The following is a 21,491-nucleotide window of genomic DNA, read 5'->3' as shown; positions in this document are numbered from 1 at the left end:
CCAACAAGGAAATACATTGGAATTTCCTGTTCAAAAATATGTGAGATGGATATCTGTGTGCTGTGGACGTCCAGGATGAATAGCCATTTTATAAACTGGAATGTCCAACATATGAACGACAAAAAAGCAAGGATGAAGAAATCTGTCTGGTAGCTTTCTTAGAAGAATGGCCATATAGACATCCTTGCAGAGCAGAGGGGCAGCCTAGTGGTTAATGCAGTGGACTTTAAATCAAGGGACCCAGGATCAATTCCCATTTCAACTCTTCTACTTTGTAATTGTGAGCCCTTCAGGAACAGAAATATAAAATAAATATATAAGCCGCCTGAAGACTATTATTTTATTATTATTATTTATTATATTTGTATCCCGCACTTTCCCACTAAAAGCAGGCTCAATGCAGCTTACCTAGTAATAAGTAACACAGAATTTTGTTATGTAAAGTAGGAAATTAAGTATAACATAATAGAAGGATGGATGGGTAGGTAGGTAGAGACAGGTGATAGAGAGAGGAGGGTAAGGTGGGAGATAGATTCTGGGTCAATGTCGTTTTCTCTTCAGTATATGTAAGGTAGATGGGTTCATGAGATTAATCTGGGTCTTTTGGGTAGGCTTGTTTGAATAGATGGGTTTTTAGTGCTTTTCTGAATGGTAGGTGGTCATGGATTGCTCGGATAGGTCAAGTACAGTAGGTATTTTTATGATCCTGGAAGGCACACAATTTAAGAAAAAAAAATTTAAAGTGGGATTTGAACCTGGGTCCCTTGGTTTACAGTCCACTGCTTTAGCCACTAGGCTACTCCTCAGATTTCAGATTTGTATGCTGCTCTGTTAAGAATGCTCATAATACCTGAAGCTGTCACAGAGACTGGTATTCCTTTCCAGTTTCACTATAAGGGGAGAGGGCTGGGGACAGCAACCATTATGGGATTAAGGAGGTATCATGCTTTAACCCCTCCAGTGGCCAGCTGCTCACTTGGAGCACCTTAGATGTGATTGAAAGAGGTCTAACTAAGAATTTCCTTCTTTTTAGATTTGGATGTTTGCTGTCAGACATCCTCTGTGGTTCCACCCAATATATGCTCACAACACTCCCCCTTGCTATTTGGATGTACTGCAGTGTTGGAGGTCCCTTTTCTGCCTTTGCTCGATTGGAATTTGGATGTTTCAAGCACATGGACATCCATTTGGGTGTTTTGAGATGTCCATATGCTTTAGAAAAAAAGCACCATAAGCTTGTACAGGAGATAATGGAGCTGGGGCCACTTGATAACAGTGATGATAATATGATCAGATTTGATATCGGCTTTGGAGTAAGTACACACAGGAAATCCAGTATGTTAGCATTTAACTTTCAAAAAGGAGACTATGATAAAATGAGAAGAGCAGTGAAAAAAAAAAGGAGCAGTTGCGAAGGTCAAAAATTTACATAAGGTGTGGATGCTGTTCAAAAATATCATCCTGGAAGACCAGACCAAATATATTCTGTGTCAGTGGCGTACGAAGGGGGGGGCAGTGGGTGCGGTCCGCCCCGGGTGCCAGTGGGTGGGGGGTGCTCCGCTCCCGCCGCCTCCTTTAAACAAAAATCGGCGAAGCAGCGTCGTAGGCAGCACCTTGCCTGTCCTGCTTGTGAAAAAATCAAATCTCCTTCTCCTCGTCTTGACGTCTTGACGTCGACTCGGGCCTTCCAATCAATCACTATGTCCCGCCCTCCTCTAAGGTAAATTCCGCGAGGGCGGGCGGGACATAGTGATTGATTGGAAGGCCCGAGTCGACGTCAAGACGAGGAGAAGGAGATTTGAATTTTACAAGCAGGGCAGACGAGGCGCTGCCTGCGATGCTGCTTCGCCGATTCAGACAGTAGTGAGAACGGGACTGAGGTGGGGAAGGAGAGGGGCGAAAGGGACTCGGGTGGGGGTGTTCAGAGGGGAAAAGGGGAGGGGAGAAGGGGACTGGGGTGGGAATCTCAGATGGGAGAAGGGGAGGGGAGAAGGGGACTGGGGTGGGGTCTCAGACAGGGGAGGGGAGAAGGGGACTGGAGTGGGGATCTCAGACGGGAGAAGGGAAGGGGAGGGGAGAAGGGGACTGGGGTGGGGGTGTTCAGAGGGGAAAAGGGGAGAAGGACTGGGGTGGGGATCTCAGATGGGGAGGGGAGAAGGGGACTGGGGTGGGGATCTCAGATGGGAGACGGGGAGGGGAGAAGGGGACTGGGGTGGGGGTCTCAGGGGAGGGGAGAAGGGGACTGGGGTGGGGATCTCAGACGGGGAGGGGAGAAGGGGACTGGGTTGGGGATCTCAGATGGGAGACGGGGAGGGGAGAAGGGGACTGGGGTGGGGGTCTCAGACAGGGGAGGGGAGAAGGGAACTGGGGTGGGGGTGTTCAGAGGGGAAAAGGGGACTGGGGTGGGGATCTCAGATGGGAGACGGGGAGGGGAGAAGGGGACTGGGGTGGGGGGTCTCAGACAGGGGAGGGGAGAAGGGGACTGGAGTGGCGATCTCAGACGGGAGAAGGGAAGGGGAGGGGAGAAGGGGACTGGGGTGTGGATGTTCAGAGGGGAAAAGGGGAGGGGAGAAGGGGACTGGGGTGGGGGTCTCAGACAGGGGAGGGGAGAAGGGGACTGGGGTGGGGGTGTTCAGAGGGGAAAAGGGGAGAAGGGGACTGGGGTGGGGATCTCAGATGGGAGACGGGGAGGGGAGAAGGGGACTGGGGTGGGGGGTCTCAGACAGGGGAGGGGAGAAGGGGACTGGAGTGGCGATCTCAGACGGGAGAAGGGAAGGGGAGGGGAGGGGAGAAGGGGACTGGGGTGGGGATGTTCAGAGGGGAAAAGGGGAGGGGAGAAGGGGACTGGGGTAGGGGGTCTCAGACAGGGGAGGGGAGAAGGGGACTGGGGTGGGGGTGTTCAGAGGGGAAAAGGGGAGAAGGGGACTGGGGTGGGGATCTCAGATGGGAGACGGGGAGGGGAGAAGGGGACTGGGGTGGGGGGTCTCAGACAGGGGAGGAGAAGGGGACTGGAGTGGCGATCTCAGACGGGAGAAGGGAAGGGGAGGGGAGGGGAGAAGGGGACTGGGGTGGGAATGTTCAGAGGGGAAAAGGGGAGGGGAGAAGGGGACTGGGGTAGGGGGTCTCAGACAGGGGAGGGGAGAAGGGGACTGGGGTGGGGGTCTCAGATGGGAGAAGGGGAGGGGAGAAGGGGACTGGGGTGGGGATGTTCAGAGGGGAAAAGGGGAGGGGAGAAGGGGACTGGGGTGGGGATCTCAGATGGGAGACAGGGAGGGGAGAAGGGGACTGGGGTGGGGGTCTCAGACAGGGGAGGGGAGGGGAGAAGGGGACTGGAGTGGGGGTGTTCAGAGGGGAAAAGGGGAGGTGAGAAGGGGACTGGGGTGGGGATCTCAGATGGGAGGGGGAGGGGAGAAGGGGACTGGTTTGGGGATATCAGATGGGAGACGGGGAGGGGAGAAGGGGACTGGGGTGGGGGTCTCAGACAGGGGAGGGGAGAAGGGGACTGGAGTGGGGATCTCAGATGGGAGAAGGGGAGGGGAGAAGGGGACTGGGGTGGGGGTGTTCAGAGGGGAAAAGGGGAGGGGAGAAGGGGACTGGGGTGGGGATCTCAGACGGGGAGGGGAGGGGGACTGGGTTGGGGATCTCAGATGGGAGACGGGGAGGGGAGAAGGGGACTGGGGTGGGGATCTCAGACGGGAGAAGGGGAGGGGAGGGGAGAAGGGGACTGGGGTGGGGGTCTCAGACAGGGGAGGGGAGAAGGGGACTTGGGTGGAGGTCTCAGATGGGAGAAGGGGACTGGGGTGGGGGTGTTCAGAGGGGAAAAGGGGAGGGGAGAAGGGGACTGGGGTGGGGATCTCAGACGGGGAGGGGAGGGGGACTGGGTTGGGGATCTCAGATGGGAGACGGGGAGGGGAGAAGGGGACTGGGGTGGGGATCTCAGACGGGAGAAGGGGAGGGGAGAAGGGGACTGGGGTGGGGGTCTCAGACAGGGGAGGGAGAAGGGGACTGGGGTGGAGGTCTCAGATGGGAGAAGGGGACTAGGGTGGGGGTGTTCAGAGGTGAAAAGGGGAGGGGAGAAGGGGACTGGGGTGGGGGTCTCAGACAGGGGAGGGGAGAAGGGGACTGGGGTGGAGGTCTCAGATGGGAGAAGGGGACTAGGGTGGGGGTGTTCAGAGGGGAGAAGGGGGCTGGAACTGGGGGCTGAAAAAAGGGGCAGAGAGAGAGGGGACAGATCCTAGATGGAAGAGGGAGCGAGAGGGAGGGCAGACCCTGGATGGATGGGAGAGGGAGGGCAAATGGTGGATTGAAGGGGCAGAGAGAAAGGGCAGACAGTGGGAGTGGATGGAAGGGAAAGGGCAGACAGTGAATGGAAGGGGCAGAGATAGAGGGCATATGTGGATGGAAGGGGCAGGGAGAGAGGGCAGACATTGGATGGAGGGAACAGCAGAGAGGGCTGACACTGGATGGCAGAGAACGAAGACAGATGCTGGATGGAAGGAAGATGCTGAAAAGAAGATGAGGAAAGCAGAAACCAGAGACAACAAACTGTAAATAAAATATATATTTTTGTTTTTTGCTTTAGGATAAAGTAGTATTGTAGCTGTGTTAATAAATGTTTATAATAGAACATGTAAACAAGGTAATCTTTTTATTGGACTAATTTTAATACATTTTGACTAACCTTCGGAGAACAAAACCCCCTTCCTCAGGTCAGGATAAGATACTGTAACAGCACTATACTGTACTGACCCGAGGACGGAGGTTTTGGCCTCTGAAAGCTAAATGTATTAGTCCAATAAAATGGTATTATTTTACTTTCTATATTTGTTTTATTTCTATTTGTTAATTTGTAAAGTGGTGATTGGTACTTGTTAGTTTTTTTCAAATTTACATCTGCTGTCTTTATATTTTGCACAGTACTAGGGGACAGTTTCTGTTTCTGTGGTGTTGCATTGTATGCAGAGTCTGGCATTGGGGGTTCAGTTTAATTTTTGTCTAAATAGAAAGTTTATGATTACTTATCCTATAGTGGATTAGGGTGTATCTGTGTTTGTGAAAAAGACATGACTTTCAGTTGGCATTGACTGTGCAGGATCTACGATCTGTACTATTCTGTCTGGTTTCGTTTTACAATAGGTGAATTGATGTTCTAGTGCTCACTGTAGTGTTTAAGATGCTTTCCTTTTCCTTGACTCGTAGAAATGACTGCTTTATGGTATGGTAGAATTGCTCTAAAGGTCCTGAGTGTTTTGTATTCTCGGCATACCTAGTACTGGGTTTTTTTTTTTTTTTTTGGGGGGGGGGGGGGGTTAAAAAATGACCGGCCCCGGGTGTCAACTACCCTAGGTACGCCACTGTTCTGTGTATTAAAAAAGGAGGAAGGAAGACCAGACGACAGCCAACATGGTTAAAAAGTGAGGTGAAGGAAGGTATTAGAGGTAAAACAAAATCCTTCAGAAAATGGAAGAAGGAACCAACTGAAAATAATAAAAGCATAAGGAATGACTTGGGGAAAATCCACAGTTTATTTCTGGGATAAGCAGCATAAAATGTATTGAACTTTTTTTGGGATCTTGCCAGGTATTTGTGACCTGGATTGGCCACTATTGGAAACAGGATGCTGGGCTTGACGGACCTTTGGTCTGTCTCAGTGTGGCAATACTTATGTACATAAGTCAAATGCAAAGTGTTGATAAGGAAGGCAAAGAGAGGCTTTGAAAAAGAGATTGCGTTGGAGGCAAAAACACATAGTAAAATTTTTTTTAGGTATATTAAAAGCAAGAAGCCGGCAAAAGAACTGGTTGGACCGCTAGATGACAGAGGGGTAAAAGGGGCACTCAGGGAAGACAAAGCCATAGAAGAGAGATTAAATGAATTCTTTGCTTCAGTCTTCACCGAGGAAGAGAGAGATACCGGTGCCAGAAATGGTATTCAAAGCTGATGAGTCAGAGAAACTGAATAAAATCTCTATAAATCTGGAAGATGTAATGGGGCAATTTGACAAATTGAAGAGTAGCAGATTTCCTGGGCCGGATGGAATTCATCCCTGAGTACTGATAGAATTGAAAAGTGAACTTGTGGAACTATTGTTAGGAATATGTAATTTATCTTTAAAATCAAGCATGGTTCCAGAAGATTGGAGGGTGGCCAAATAACGCCGATTTTTAAAAAAAAGTTGCAGAGCATTGAAGGAATTTTTAATTTCCAAAGAAAGTATTGAAAGATCAACCCAGGATGTCCAATAGAAAGGGAATACGCTGAGAAGTCTGGCTGCGGGTTGTCTTCATGATTCTGCTCTTTTTTTAATATTACCTATTGAATTATTCTTATTTCCTTATATCTTGCCATAAGTTGTGGTCTAAATGAAATGTATTTTTTACCCTAGAACTAAGGCAATATGCCGTTCTTATTTTTTTTCTTTCTTTGTCTTTTTTCTGTATTCAACATTTATTGTTAATAGATGGATGTTAAATCAAAATGAATAAATAAATTAAAAGGTGCAGAGCAGATCTGGGAAATTATAGACTGGTGAGCCTGACGTCGATGCCGGGAAAAATGGTAGTCTATTATAAAGAACAAAATTACAGAACATGGATTAATGAGACAAAGCCAACATGGATTTAGTGAAGGGAAATCTTGCCTCAACAATCTATTACATTTCTTTGAAGGGGTGAACAAACATGTGGATAAAGGTGATCCGGTCAAAATTGTGTATCTGGATTTTCAAAAGGCATTTTACAAAGTACAGGTACCTCATGGAAGATTCCAGAGGAAATTGGAGAGTCATGGGATAGGAGGTAGTGTTCTATTGTGGATTAAAAACTGGTTAACAGATAGAAAACAGAGAGTAGGGTTAAATGGTCAGTATTCTCAACGCAGAAGAGTAGATAGTGGGGTTCTCCAGGGGTCTGTGCTGCTTTTTAACATATTTATAAATGATCTATAGATGGGAGTAACTAGTGAGGTAATTAAATTTGCTGACGACACAGTTATTCAAAGTTGTTAAATCGCAAGAGGATTGTGAAAAATTACAAGAGGACTTTATGAGACTGGGCATCTAATTGGCAGATGACATTTACTATGAGCAGGTGCAAAGTGACGCATATGGGAAAGAGGAACCCAAATTATAGTTATGTAATGCAAGGTTGCACATTAGCAGTCACTGACCAGGAAAGGGATCTAGGCATTATCGTTGATGATACGTTGAAACCCGCTGCTCAGTGAGAGGCGGTGGTGGTGGTGGCTAAGAAAGCAAATAGAATGTTAGGTATTATTAGGAAAGGAATGGAAAATAAAAATGAGGACGTTATAATGTCTTTGTATCACTCCATGGTGTGACCGCACCTTGAATATTGTGTTCAGTTCTGGTCTCTACATCTCAAAAAAGATATAGTGGAATTAGAAAAGGTACAGAGAAGAGCAATGAAAATGATAAAGGGGATGGGACGACTTCCCTATGAAGAAAGGCTAAAGCAGCTAGGACTCTTCAGCTTGGAGAAAAGATGGTTGAGGGGAGATATGATAGAGATCTATAAAATAATGAGTGGAGTGGAACGGGTAGACATGAATCGCTTGTTTACTCTTTCCAAAAGTACTAGGACTAGGGGGCATGCGATGAAGCTACAAAGTAGTAAATTTAAAACGAATCGAAGGGGAGGGGGGCCTGTAACCCGGAGGGGAGGGAGGGAGGTAAATGGGCTGGAACTTGGAGGAGAGGGGGGCCTGGAACTCGGAGGGAGGACAGTGGGGGAGGGCGGGGGGCCATTCTCTAACTCACCTCCAACGTTCTGTGGCTGGCTGGTGCTGGCTTCCCTTCCCTCTCACTGGTCCGCCCTCTGACGTCATCGCCAAGGTGGACCAATGGGAAGTGTGTTACGAACCCAGGCATCCAGACGGAGGTGCAAATTATTATATAGGATAGGCTAAGGTTATAAAATCTGTTGTAAGGTTATACAACAGATTTTATACATGGAAAAGTTTTTTTAAAATTAATTTTATAATGGGTTGTGAGGTAAGACATAAAGACCTGAACATAAAGAGACTAGTAAAACAGGCCTGTTTCTGACACAAATGAAACGGGTGCTAGCAAGGTTTTCCTCGGAGTGTGTATGTTTGAGAGAGTATGTGTGAGATTGTGTGTGAGAGAGAGAGAGAGAGTGAATGTGCGATTGTGTGTGTGTGTGAGAGAGAGAGTGAGACTGCTGGGTGCGAGTGTGTCTCCTCTGTCTCCCCTCCAGCCACCCAGCGATTCTACTTTTTCCCTTGCTCCCCTCCAGCCACCCACCGATGCTCTTCTCTCCCCTGCCCCCCCTCCAGCCACCCAGCGAGTCTCCTCTGTCCCCTGCCCCCTCCAGCCACCCAGCGAGTCTCCTCTGTTCCCTGCCCCCTCTCCAGCCACCCAGCGATTCTCTTTTTTCCCTTGCCTCCCTTCCAGCCACCCAGCAAATCTCCTGTCTCCCCTGCCCCCCCTCCAGCCACCCAGCTATTGTCCTATCTCCCCTGCCCCCCCTCCAGCCACTCCTCCAGCCACTCCTCCATTTTAATCAGCATATATTAAATTCCCCCCATGTGCTACAGAAAAGCACCGAGCACATCCTATATAATAAAATGCATCTCCAACGTAATGAAGCCGAGAAAGTGAAGCCTTCAAGCCTTGAAGCATTCGCGCACTCTGTAAGGCTCCATCTCCTCAACTGACGACATGTAGTTCCGGAATGTTGCAAGAATGCTTCAAGGCTTGAAGGCTTCACTTTCCCGACTTCAGAACATTGGAGGTGCATTTTATTATATAGGATGCTTCCTAGAAGGAATTTAATGTATACACAATTAGTGTATGTGTATAATGGTACTAAGGTCTATACAAAATATCAACCCCCGCCCCCACAAGGGAAGGAATATTGAAGAATTGTAACTTATACGTACCATGAGAAGTTACTGTTCCCTGCTAAGAGGCCGGTACAGAATTTGTCTTTATAGGGAATCGGTATTTGTCTTATGTTGTTTTTACTTTTAAATAGGGTTATATAGCTTTAGGGTTTGTTTCTATAAATCTTTATATATTTTCTAGCTAGCTTTATTTAAACTTTTTTCTTTTTGTAAGCGTTTTTTCAACTCCAGGCTGGAAAAGAAAACGAATGCATTGGTTGTCTTTCTGGAGGTACAATGATGTGCCCACTACTGGACCACTTCAGGGTGAAATTTTTTAGGAGGGCAAAAGAGGAAGGTAGATACATCAGTGGCCAATTGATTGATCTGGAAAGTAAGCCTCTAGATTTAACACTAGAATATTACCACCTAATGTTTAGGATGAAGGTTAAAACATGACCTTTTCTTTCCTGCAATTTGTACATAATCCTTTAGATTGGGTGATTGGCTCAGCTGTAAAAAAAACAAAAACAAGAAACAAAAAAAAAAAAAAAACCAACAAAGGCTGATCATAGGTATGATGAGTGTTGATGGGTGGTGACTGCTGGTTGCGCTTGTGGGAGATGGGGGTTGGTGGTGGTGGTAGTTATTCCTTTCTTAGGATCTTAATAAGTTCAGGGCTATATGTTGTTGAGTGTTTAGTTTCCTGGATGGACTAGCATTAGGTGGCAACTAATATGGCTTGATTTATGTTATGGGGAGGCAGAGGGCCTTGTTGCATGGCAGCCAGAGATAACATGTCACCGTGCCACCTTGCTCTGCATCTACCACAATTCCAGGGATAACATGTATAGAATGTTTGTACGTTTGGGAAGCTCGCCAGGTGCCCTTGGCCTGGATTGGCCGCTGTCGTGGACAGGATGCTGGTCTCAATGGACCCTTGGTCTTTTCCCAGTGTGGCATTACTTATGTACTTATGTATCCATGAGCCGCTCCCAGCTAGCATGGGAGCCGCAAGGTGGCTACAGATGTCATCATGGCCTGCCGGACCCAAGAGGCCAACATGAGTGGGCTGAAGCAGTTTTAAGTAGCCCTCACGAAGCATGAGTCCCCTTTGTTCAGAAGCGCGTGGTAGCATCTCAGCCCACCCACCACTGCCCTGAGGGGTACACCGGCCCTGCAAATAGGGCATCCCTCTCTGTCAATCCCGTCTCTCATCATAAGTACATAAGTATTGCCTTATTGGGACAGACCAAAGGTCCATCAAGCCCAGCATCCTGTTTCCAACAGTGGCCAATCCAGGTCACAAATACCTGGCAAGATCCCCAAAAAAGTACAAAACATTTTATGCTGTTTATCCCAGAAATATTTTCCCCAAGTCCAATTTAATAATGGCCTATGGACTTTTCCTTTAGGAAGCCGTCCAAACCTTTTTTAAACTCCTCTAAGCTAACCGCCTTTACCACATTTTCTGGCAACGAATTCCAGAGTTGAATTACACGTTGAGTGAAGAAAGATTTTCTCCGATTCATTTTAAATTTACTACTTTGTAGCTTCATCGCATGCCCCCTAGTCCTAGTATTTTTGGAAAGTGTAAACAGATGCTTCATGTCTACCCGTTCTACTCCACTCATTATTTTATAGACCTCTATCATATCTCCTCTCAGCCGTCTTTTCTCCAAGCTGAAGAGCCCCAGCCACTTTAGCCTTTCCTCATAGGGAAGTCGTCTCATCCCCTTTATCATTTTCATCATCCTTCTCTGCACCTTTTCTAATTCTACTATATCTTTTTTGAGATGCGGCAACCAGAATTGAACACAATATTTGAGGTGCGGTCGCACCATGGAGCGATACAAAGGCATTATAATGTCCTCATTTTTGTTTTCCATTCCTTTTCTAATAATACCTAACATTCCATTTGCTTTCTTAGCTGCCGCAGCACACTGAGCAGAAGGTTTCAATGTATCATTAACGATGACACCTAGATCCCTTTCTTGGTTGGTGACTCCTAACGTGGAACCTTGCATGACGTAGCTATAATTCGGATTCCTCTTTCCCACATGCATCACTTTGCACTTGCTCATATTAAGCGTCTTCTGCCATTTAGACACCCAGTCTCCCAAGGTTCTCTTGTAATTTTTCATAATCCTCCCATGATTTAACTACTTTGAATAACTTACCCCCATCTCTAAGTCATTTATAAATATGTTAAAAAGCAGCGGTCCCAGCACAGACCCCTGGGGAACCCCACTAACCACCGTTCTCCATTGAGAATACTGACCATTTAACCCTACTCTCTGTTTTCTATCTTTTAACCAGTTTTTAATCCACAATAGGACATTACCTCCTATCCCATGACTCTCCAATTTCCTCTGGAGTCTTTGTCAAACACCTTCTGAAAATCCAGATACATAATATCAACCGGCTCACCTTTATCCACATGTTTGTTCACCCCTTCAAAGAATTGTAATAGATTGGTGAGGCAAGATTTCCCTTCACTAAATCCATGTTGGCTTTAAACATTTTTTTAAAAAATGTTTAAAGGTGGTGGAACGCATTGAGACAGCTTCTATGCATTCCAGTGATGTCAATGTGTTCCAGTGATATCATCAATGCATTCCAACTTAAGAGGAATCTTCAGTGATTCAAAGCAGCTTAAAAATTCTGAGGATCATCAAATAAAATGTTCAAACCTCTGTGGAACATTTCGGAACATCCAAAGGTGACAAATTTGAGATTGTTGCATCCATAAAATGTACTTTAAAAAGTCTGGAAAAAATAAAAGATTTAAAAACCACGTGAGCCATCCTCCGAAAACCAGAACACTGTAGTTTTTCATGTAAAAACATTAAAAAGTAACAATCCCTATTAAGTTACAGCACATTGATGACCGGAACGCATCAACACTACTGGAACACAGAAAATCGGTTTCAATGTGTAGCACCACATAAGCATCGCCATGCTGGGACAGACCATCGAGCCCAGCACCCTGTCACCGACAGCGGCCAAAAGAACAAGCAATTTGTCCCCCCCATCCTAGAAATACTGTATTCCCTCGTCCATTCAATAACATTCTATGGCTTTTTTCTCCAGGAAGCCGTCCAACCCTTTTTTGAAGTCCGCTAAGTTAACTGCCTTAACCACCTTTTCCGACAGCGAATTCCAGAGTTTAACTACGTGTTGAGTGAAGAAAAATTTCCTCCTATTCGTTTTAAATTTACCACGCTGTAGCTTCATCGCATACCCCCTTGTCTCATTGATCCATGCTTTTGAATATGCTCTGTGATTTTGTTCTTTATAATAGTCTCTACCATTTTCCCAGATCTCCCTCGGAACCTTTTTTAAAAATCGGCTTTACATCAGCCACCCTCCAATCTTCTGGTACCACGCTCGATTTTAAGGAAAAATTACATATTACTAACAATGGTTCTGCAAGTTCTTTTTTCAATTCTATCAGTATTCTAGGATGAATACCATCCGGTCTAGGAGATTTGCTACTCTTCAATTTGCCAAATTGCCCCAGTACTTCCTCTAAGTCTATAGAGATTTAATTCAGTTTCTCCGACTCGTCAGCTTTGAGTACCATTTCTGGCACCGGTATCTCTCCCAAATCTTCCTCAGTGAAGACCAAAGCAAAGAATTCATTTAATCTCTCTGCTATGGCTTTGTCTTCCCTGATCGCCCCTTTTACCCCTCGGTCATCTAGCGGTCCAACCGATTCTTTTGCTGGCTTCCTGCTTTTAATATACCTAAAAAAAATTTTTTACTATCAGGCTTATTTTCGAAAGAGAAGGGCGCCCATCTTTCGACACAAATTGGGAGATGGACGTCCTTCTCCCAGGGTCGCCCAAAGCATAATGGAAAGCCGATTTTGGGTGTCCTCAACTGCTTTCCGTCGCAGGGACGACCAAAGTTTATGGGGGCGTGTCGGAAGCATAGGGGCATGCTTAACACATGGGTGTCCTCGGCTGATAATGGAAAAAAGAAGGGCGTCCCTGATGAACACTTGGACGACTTTACTTGGTCCTTTTTTTCTTACGACCAAGCAGGGGCGTATCTGCGTGGGGCCACAGGGGCCTGGGCCCCTGCAGATTTCGCCCTGGCCCCCTACCGCCGTCAGTCCTCCCCTCCGTCGCTTACTTTTGCTGACGGGGGACCCCAACCCCTGCCAGCCGAGATCCGCTTCCTTTAAAAATATTTCTTCAGCTGGCGGGGGACTCCAACCCCCGCCAGCCGACCCGAGATCTTCTTTAACTTTCTTCTATCTTCGTCCTCCACGTGGCCGGCGACGTGTTGCTGCTGTTGTGCAAAGCTGAAATCCAGTTTCGGAGTCTGACGTCGCAGCACTTTATTCTTTTTCCTTTGTACTTCCAGTTAAAGTGGAAGAATCAGGCCTTGGATCTGGTGCCATGAGCCTATATGTGACTGTGTCTTTGAATGACTAAAGTAGCGGATCTAAAATGTTGAGAATAGTGTAATATTTTAATTTTTTTCACATAAAAGGATGGGGTTTGGACTTTTGAATTACAAATTGTTTGCTCTAACAGAATTTATTAAAACCTCATTTTTTGTTTCCATTTTCCCCAGAGATAGTCACCTATTTGTGAGTACCCCTATTATATACTCCTCTCCCCCCACCCCCACCCCCGGCCCATTGCAGTAACAGTCCTTAGCTGGAACCCTGAAATCATGAGCCCTGAGTCTGGCTACTGCATTTTACCATCAAGCAATTACTTTCTCCTATGCTTATGCAGCATTCCCACATTCTCAACATCAGACAACCTGGGGAGTGGAAACCTCATGCTTAGATTTCATTCTTGATTTTTCAGGACAGTTTTTCAGGGTCCAATTGAACTGCACAGTAGTAAAAAAAAGGCCTACAGTCTTAGGAACTATATCTTTTGACCAATGTTTTGGACTCTATTAGAACTGTTTTTTCCAGTCTGCGTTTTTGTGATCCCATGAATTTTGTTATTAACTTGCCAACAAGATTTGCTGTTGAAAAATTAAGCCCATATACATAAAAGGTTTGTGTGCGTGTATATTTAGGGGCATTTCAGAAAGGACATCCAAGTTAGGTCATATGAAGTTATGGTACTACCTTAGAACAGGATCTGTAAATAGTTAGGCTAGCCATTTTAGAAACATAGATGTCTATTTCTCCCCCAACCGTCGCAGAGCCAACAGTTGCTCAAAAGTGCGTGGTTCGGGAGAAGGTGTCTTTTGAGGATATCACCCAGATAGGGAAAAAAGGGTTACTTGTGAGTAAGGACGACAAAGAAATCATAGAGGATCAGATGGACTTAAATAAAATTAATAATGACCAGACGGAAGACAACATATTAATAACACCATGTATTAAACGTAATAAAAATCAGAACAACAAGATGGGAGAGCTGGAGTACATTGCACACAATGAAAAACTGGATATTATAGGCATCTCTGAGACCTGGTGGAAGGAAGATAACCAATGGGACACAGTCATACAGGGCTACAAATTATATCACAGCGATAGGGTGGATAGGATTGGAGGAGGGGTAGCACTGTATGTAAATGAGAACCTTGACTCAGATAGGCTGCAAATATTGCAGGAGACAAAATCCTGATTGGAATCCTTTTGGATTAAAATTCCACGTGAAAAGGGAAAAGGGATGGTGATAGAAGTGTACTACCATCCGCCTGGCCAAGACGAGCAGACGGACACAGCAATGTCAAGGGAAATTAGGGAAGCGAATAAAAAGGGCAATGTAATATTAATGGGTGACTTCAATTATCTGGATATAGACTGGGTGAATGAAACATCGGTACACGCAAGGGAGGTGAAATTTCTTGATGAAATCAAGGACTGCTTCATGGAACAGCTGGTTCAGGAGCCGACAAGAGAAGGGAAAATACTAGACTTAATCATTAGTGGTGCTTTCAAGATCTGGTTCGGGGGGTAACGGTGCGAGGGCCACTTGATAACAGTGATCATAATATGATCGGTTTTGATATTGGCTACGAAGTAAGTGAACTCAGGAAATCAAATACACTAGCGTTTAACTTTAGAAAAGGAGACTACGATAAAATGAGGAGAACGGTGAAAAAAAGACTGAAGGGAGCAGCTGAAAGGGTAAAAAACTTGAATCAGGCGTGGATGCTGTTCAAAAACACCATCCTAGAAGTACAGGACAAATATATTCCGCGTATTAGAAAAAGAGGAAAAAAGACAAAACGTCAACCGGCGTGGCTAAACGTTAAGGTAAAGGAAGCTATTTGAGCCAAAAAACAATCCTTCAGAAAATGGAGAAGGGAACCGACTGAAGACAATAAGGTAAAGCATAAGGAATGCCAAGCCAAATGCAAAAAGGAGATAAGGAGGGCTAAGAAGGACTTTGAAAAAAAGTTAGCGTTAGAAGCGAAAACACATAGCAAACATTTTTTTAGGTATATTAAAAGCAGAAAGCCGGCTAAAGAATCGGTAGGGCCGCTGGACGACTGTGGTGTTAAAGAGGTGATCAGGGAAGACAAAGCTGTAGCGGAGAAATTAAATGAATTCTTTGCTTCGGTCTTCACCGAGGAAGATTTTGGGAGGGATACTAGTGCCGGAGAAGGTATTTAAAGCGGACGAGTCAGAAAGCCTAAATGATTTCTCTGTAAACTTGGAGGATGTAATGGGGCAGTTCTGCAAACTAAAAAGTAGTAAATCACCGGGACTGGATGGTATTCATCCCAGAGTATTAATAGAGCTGAAAAATGAACTTGTGGAGCTATTGTTAGTAATTTGCAATTTATCCCTAAAATCAGGTGTGGTACCGGAAGATTGGAGGGTGGCCAATGTAATGCCGATTTTTAAAAAGGGTTCCAGAGGAGATCCGGGAAATTATAGACCGGTGAGTCTGACGTCGGTGCCAGGAAAAATGGTGGAGGCTATTATTAAAAATAAAATTATGGAGCACATACAAAAGCATGGGCTACTGAGACAAAGTCAGCACGGATTTAGTGAAGGGAAGTCTTGCCTCACAAATCTAATGCATTTTTTCGAGGGGGTGAACAAACATGTGGACAAAGGATATTGTATATCTAGATTTTCAGAAGGCGTTTGACAAAGTGCCTCATGAAAGACTCCAAAGGAAACTGGAGAGTCATGGGATCGGAGGCAGTGTATTATTATGGATTAAGAGCTGGTTAAAAGATAGGAAGCAGAGAGTAGGGTTGAATGGTCAGTATTCTCGATGGAGAAGGGTAGTTAGTGGGGTCCCTCAGGGGTCTGTGCTGGGACCGCTGCTTTTTAACATATTTATAAATGACCTTGAGATGGGAGTAACTAGTGAGGCAATTAAATTTGCAGATGACACAAAGTTATCCAGGGTCGTCTCGTCGCGGGAGGAGGGTGAAAGATTACAAGAGGACCTTGTGAGACTGGGAGATTGGGCGTCCAAATGGCAGATGAAGTTCAACGTTGACAAGTGCAAAGTGATGCACGTGGGAAGGAGGAACCCGAATTACGGCTATGTCATGCAAGGTTCTGCTTTAGGAGTTACAGACCAAGAAAGGGATCTGGGAGTCATTGTGGATAGCACGTTGAAATCTTCCGCTCAATGTGCTGCGGCGGCCAAGAAGGCGAACAGAATATTGAGTATTATTAGAAAGGGGATGGAAAACAAGCATGAGGATATTATAATGCCGTTATATCGCTCCACCTGGAGTATTGTGTTCAGTTTTGGTCGCCTCATCTCAAAAAAGATATAAAGGAATTGGAGAAGGTGCAGAGAAGGGCGACGAAAATGATAAAAGGGATGGGATGACTACCTTATGAGGAGAGGTTAAGAAGGCTAGGACTCTTTAGCCTGGAGAAAAGGTGGCTGAGGGGTGATATGATAGAGGTCTACAAAATTTTGAGTGGGGTAGAGCGGACAGATGTGAAGCGTTTGTTTATGCTTTCTAACAATAATAGAACTAGGGGACACAAGATGAAATTAGAATGTGGTAGGTTTAAAACAAATTGGAGAAAGTTTTTCTTTACTCAGCGCGTGGTTAGACTCTGGAACTCATTGCCAGAGAAGGTAGTGACGGCAGCTGGCCTTGCTGAGTTTAAAGGGGGTCTGGACAGATTCCTGAAGGAAAAGTCCATTGATCGTTATTAAATTTTGGGATTTTGCCAGGTTCTTGGGGCCTGGATTGGCCGCTGTCGGAGATGGAGTGCTGGGCTTGATGGACCTTTGGTCTTTTCCCAGCGTGGTAGTGCTTATGTACTTATGTACTTAGAGCCCAGTATCCCTTTCCAGTTTTGCTATTGGAAGGCGGAGGGAGAAGATGGATGACACCCGCTAGTGGATAAAGGAGGTGACCTTCCTTAATCCTTGCAGTGAAGCGCTGCTCCAATAGGAGCACTTTTCTGAAACCCAGATGTCCCAGGTTAGCAGGTCTAACTCCCGATGCCCATCGTTTTGAAATGGAGAATAACCATCTATTTTTGGGCCTGTCATAGTCTTTCCCAGAACACATCCAGACCATACTCCCTTGCCATTAGGATGCTCTTCAGTTCTGGATGTCCATATCCCAGTTTTATAAAATGAAAACTTAGACATATGTTATTCAGAGACATCCAAATGCCATATGATGGACATCCAAAATGCAAATGGTGCTTCTAAAATAAGCACCATATTGTCTGAATTTATACTAATAATGTGGCAAAATGTTGGAAAAGCAGCTTATAAAATTTCCCCCCTTCTTGGGCTCTTCTGTCTTAAGTTAATGAAAGAACATGTTTTTTAAAAATACCTTTTCCCATTTTCTCTCTATCCCGGTCTCTCACCTTCAAGCAGCAACTCTGTGCACATAATACAGAGGTTTTGAATAGTCCTGTGTTGTTATGTTAAAGGTACTTGTGGCACTGTCTAAGAACCTTGGTGTTCTTTTGAAGCTAGATTTTATAAAACCTAATCAGTTTTCAAAAGTCTGTGAATGAACCCAGATCTAACTGTAATGCCCTGGGGACAGTTTTCCATCTGGTCCCTGAGTCAATGTTATCTTTCAGGGCTCATTAGTGTAAAGTTGCAGCATTTCCTGAGTTGTCTCTCTGGAGGTCTTCTGGCACAGCTCTATCTAAGATGCCTCCTATACTCTAGATTGGATGTCTCTAAACCTCAATAGTAAAACCTCAGATTTTCATGAAAGGCAAGGGGGAATGAGGCATGGAGACGCTGGACCTATGTACGAGGTGACATCTTGAAAAAAAAGAAAAAGCTTCTGTGGGGATGAATTTAAGGTTTTTTTTTCTTATTTCAGAAATTGGTATAATTTTAATGTAAAAAGTAAGTAGTTCAGGGAGTATATACCTGAGCAGTAAATGCTACAGCTCACCACACTAATCTCCACAGGGATTAAATTCCTGGGAGGATTTCAGGGCAAGGCTTTATGTTACTGTTTCCTGGGATACGTAGGAGGTCAGGGAGAGTGCTGCTATGATGTGCATCAGGTTTTCCTTGCCTTGCTGTTCACTAGTGAAATGAATTATGGCATTGCTCTTTAGTAATTCCAATTGTTATCGTTATGTGTCTAGTAATACTTTTGATTTTGTTTAACAGCATCTGCATACTCACTAGATTAGAAACAGAATGAATGAGAGGCAACAAAGAATAGTAGTAAATGGAGTTCACACTGAGGATAAGGGCATTTACTGGTGGTGTGCTGCTGGGATTAGACCTCGATATGGTTCTTTTCAATTTTTTGAAGGTGATATTGCTGAATGGCTGTTGAAAAAGATTTATTATTTTGTGGTTGATACTAAAATCTGCCACAGGGTAGATAATGTGAAGGTTGAAGAATGGTCTAGGACATGGAAGTTAAGATCTTAATGCTAAAAAATGCAGGTTCATCCATTTGGAATGCAAAAGCCCAAGGGGGTGATGTGCCTCCTTGGGCGATCATAGCTGATGATTTTAAGGTGTGCAAACAGGTAGAAAAGGTGACAGAAAAAGCCAGAAGGATACCTGGGTGCATAGGAAGAGGCATGGCCAACCTCTGTATCAATCTTTGGTGAGACCTAATTTGTAGTACTGGGTGCAGTTAGAGACCACACATTCAAAAGGAATATAAACAGGATGGAGCTGGTTCAGTAGGTAGCTACTAAAATAGATAATGGTCAGTGGCGTATCTGTACAATGTGCATCTCTTCTGTACGTACCCCCTGTCCCTTCAGTGTGGACACCAGAGTAAGGCTCAGAATGCACTGAAAAAACCAGAATGAAGTTTGGAGTACACCAAGAGAGGGTATTGGAGCACCAGAATAAGGCTTGAAGTTCCCTGGGGGATCTATTGGAGCACTAGAATGAGGCCTGAAACATGCATAGAGGCAGCTGGAGGACTCATGGTTGGAAGATCTCACTGTCGCACCCCCTGTCAAAAATTCCTGGCTACACCACTGTTAGTGTCTTCATAAAGCATACAGGAACAGACTTAAAAATCTAAATATATTTACTTTGGAAGAAAAGGGGAGAGGAGAGATATGTGGGACAAATACTTCCAATATATAAATGCACAGGAAGCAGACCTCTTTCAAATGCAAGGAAACTCTGGAATGAGGGGACATAGGATGAGGGCAAAAGGGATCTAAGGAAATATTTCTTTACAGAAAGGGTGGTGGGTGTGTGGAACAGCCTTCTCTAGCAGAGCTGGTGGAGGCTAGGACATCACTAGGACATCATCCAAATTCAAAAAAGCATGTGACAAGCACAGAGGATCTCTGAGGGAGGGAGAGAGAGAGAGGAAGAGAAAGTGATTCTAGAGTTTAGTAGTTGGTGTGACTGGGCAGACTGAATGGGCCATATGGTCTTTGCTGTCACAAATGTTTCTTCATTGCTATACAGTTATGACCCTAATTCATTTTACAGTCATTCTACTTCAGGAGCATACAGACCATCAGATCCAGAGTGGAGAACATATTCTTATTTCCTTGAAAGATTACTGTATGATTGTTTCAGAAATGGACAGAAGTGGTGAATCAGTATAGTTCAATTACAATTTGCTACACTGGAGGACTTAACCATCAATTTAATAATCAGTAAATATTGCTTTCTCCTTTCTCAGTGAATGGCTTTCCTTGATTAACACAAAGTATTTTATAAGCATAAACGTGGTTCAAATGGAACAAGTGAATTCACAGTTGGTCACAGGCAAATTATTATTAGCATTTGTATAGTGCTACCAGACGCACGCAGCACTGAACACCTAATACAAAGAGACAGTCCCTGCTCAAAAGAGCTTACAATCTAAATAATACAGACAGACAAGACAGTTACGGGTGAGGGAAATACTGGGTGTGAAGGAAGGAAGGGACAAGGGGAGGGCAACTGAGTAGTGGCTAGGAGCTAAAGCAGCAGTGATAAGGTGGGTTTTTAGCATAGATTTGAAAATAGATAGAGATGGAGCTAGACGTATAGGCTCAGGAAGTCTATTCCAGGCATAAGGTGCCGCGAGAGAAAAGGAACGAAGCCTGGAGTTAGTGGAGGAGAAGGGGGACGACAAGAGAGTGAGCGGAGTTCACGGGGAGGAATGTAGGGAGAGATGAGAGTGGAGAGATAATGGGGGGCTGCAGAATGGATGAATTTAAAGGTCAGTAAGAGAAGTTTAAACTGTATGCGGAAGCGGACAGGGAGCCAGTGAAGTGACTTGAGGAGTGGGCTAGTGTGGGTATAATGATTCTGGCGGAAAATAAGTCGTGCCGCAGAAGTTTGGACAGATTGGAGAGGAGAGAGATGACTGAGCGGAAGACCAGTGAGAAGTAAATTGCAATAGTCCAAGCGAGAGGTGACAAGGGTGTGGATAAGGGTTCTGGTAGCATATTCAGAAAGGAAGGGGCGAATTTTGCTAATGTTGTAGATAAAGAAACGACAGGTTTTGGCAATCTGTTGAATATGTGCAGAGAAGGAGAGAGAGGAATCAAAGATGACTCCAAGGTTACGAGCCGAGGAGACAGGAAGGATGTGAGAGCAAATAAGAGAGGATTTCCATTTTTTTACTTTTCTCCCTCCCCAAAACAGTTGCCCTGGCCATCTTCTCTACTGTGAGGGAATCTGCCTTGAAGTCTGAACCATTCAGTACTATTTGTGTATACAGGAGGTTCCTTTACTTCGCTCAATTCTGAAAACATATATACATCGCACAAAATACCACATAAAGCTTGCCCCGATATTCAGGAGACACAATGCAGGACCCATCCAGCAGCACAGCAAAAAGCATCTGTCAAGTTGCAGGGACCTCTGTTCTTGCATAACCACGATCAGAAATGGTCCTACAAAATATTAGAATATTTTTTTGTACTGGCAATATGTTTATATAACAAGTATGCAAAGGTGATTTGTTAAATTGTTTAAGTATAGCTATCTTTAAAGCAACTTGCTATTCCCACCTGTCAGCTTTTGCCTGCAATGATGTGTTACTAGTGCACACCTATGGACATAAGCTGCCTGGTATTCAGACTGTGGGAGATAGCCGGGCTGTCTCCTGCAATCTGTGCTAAACCCGGATATTCAGTGCCAGGCCGTTTCCGGTGACCGGCATTGAATATCTGGTTTAACTTTGACCGGTCCAACTTTAACTGGCCAAGCTGATATTCAGCGCAGACCGGCCAAAGTTATTCTAAC

General features: G+C 44.9%; 1 protein-coding gene across 2 annotated transcripts in view; it reads left to right on the top strand.

The window, feature by feature from the left end:
• The window catches only part of B4GALNT3 (beta-1,4-N-acetyl-galactosaminyltransferase 3), a 378,744-nt gene that overhangs the window by 29,985 nt on the left and 327,268 nt on the right, over nt 1-21,491 (top strand). The window lies entirely within an intron of this gene.

Source organism: Microcaecilia unicolor, chromosome 9, assembly GCF_901765095.1.
Source record: "Microcaecilia unicolor chromosome 9, aMicUni1.1, whole genome shotgun sequence".
NCBI lineage: Eukaryota > Metazoa > Chordata > Amphibia > Gymnophiona > Siphonopidae > Microcaecilia > Microcaecilia unicolor.
This window is presented reverse-complemented; position numbering and strand designations above follow the sequence as displayed.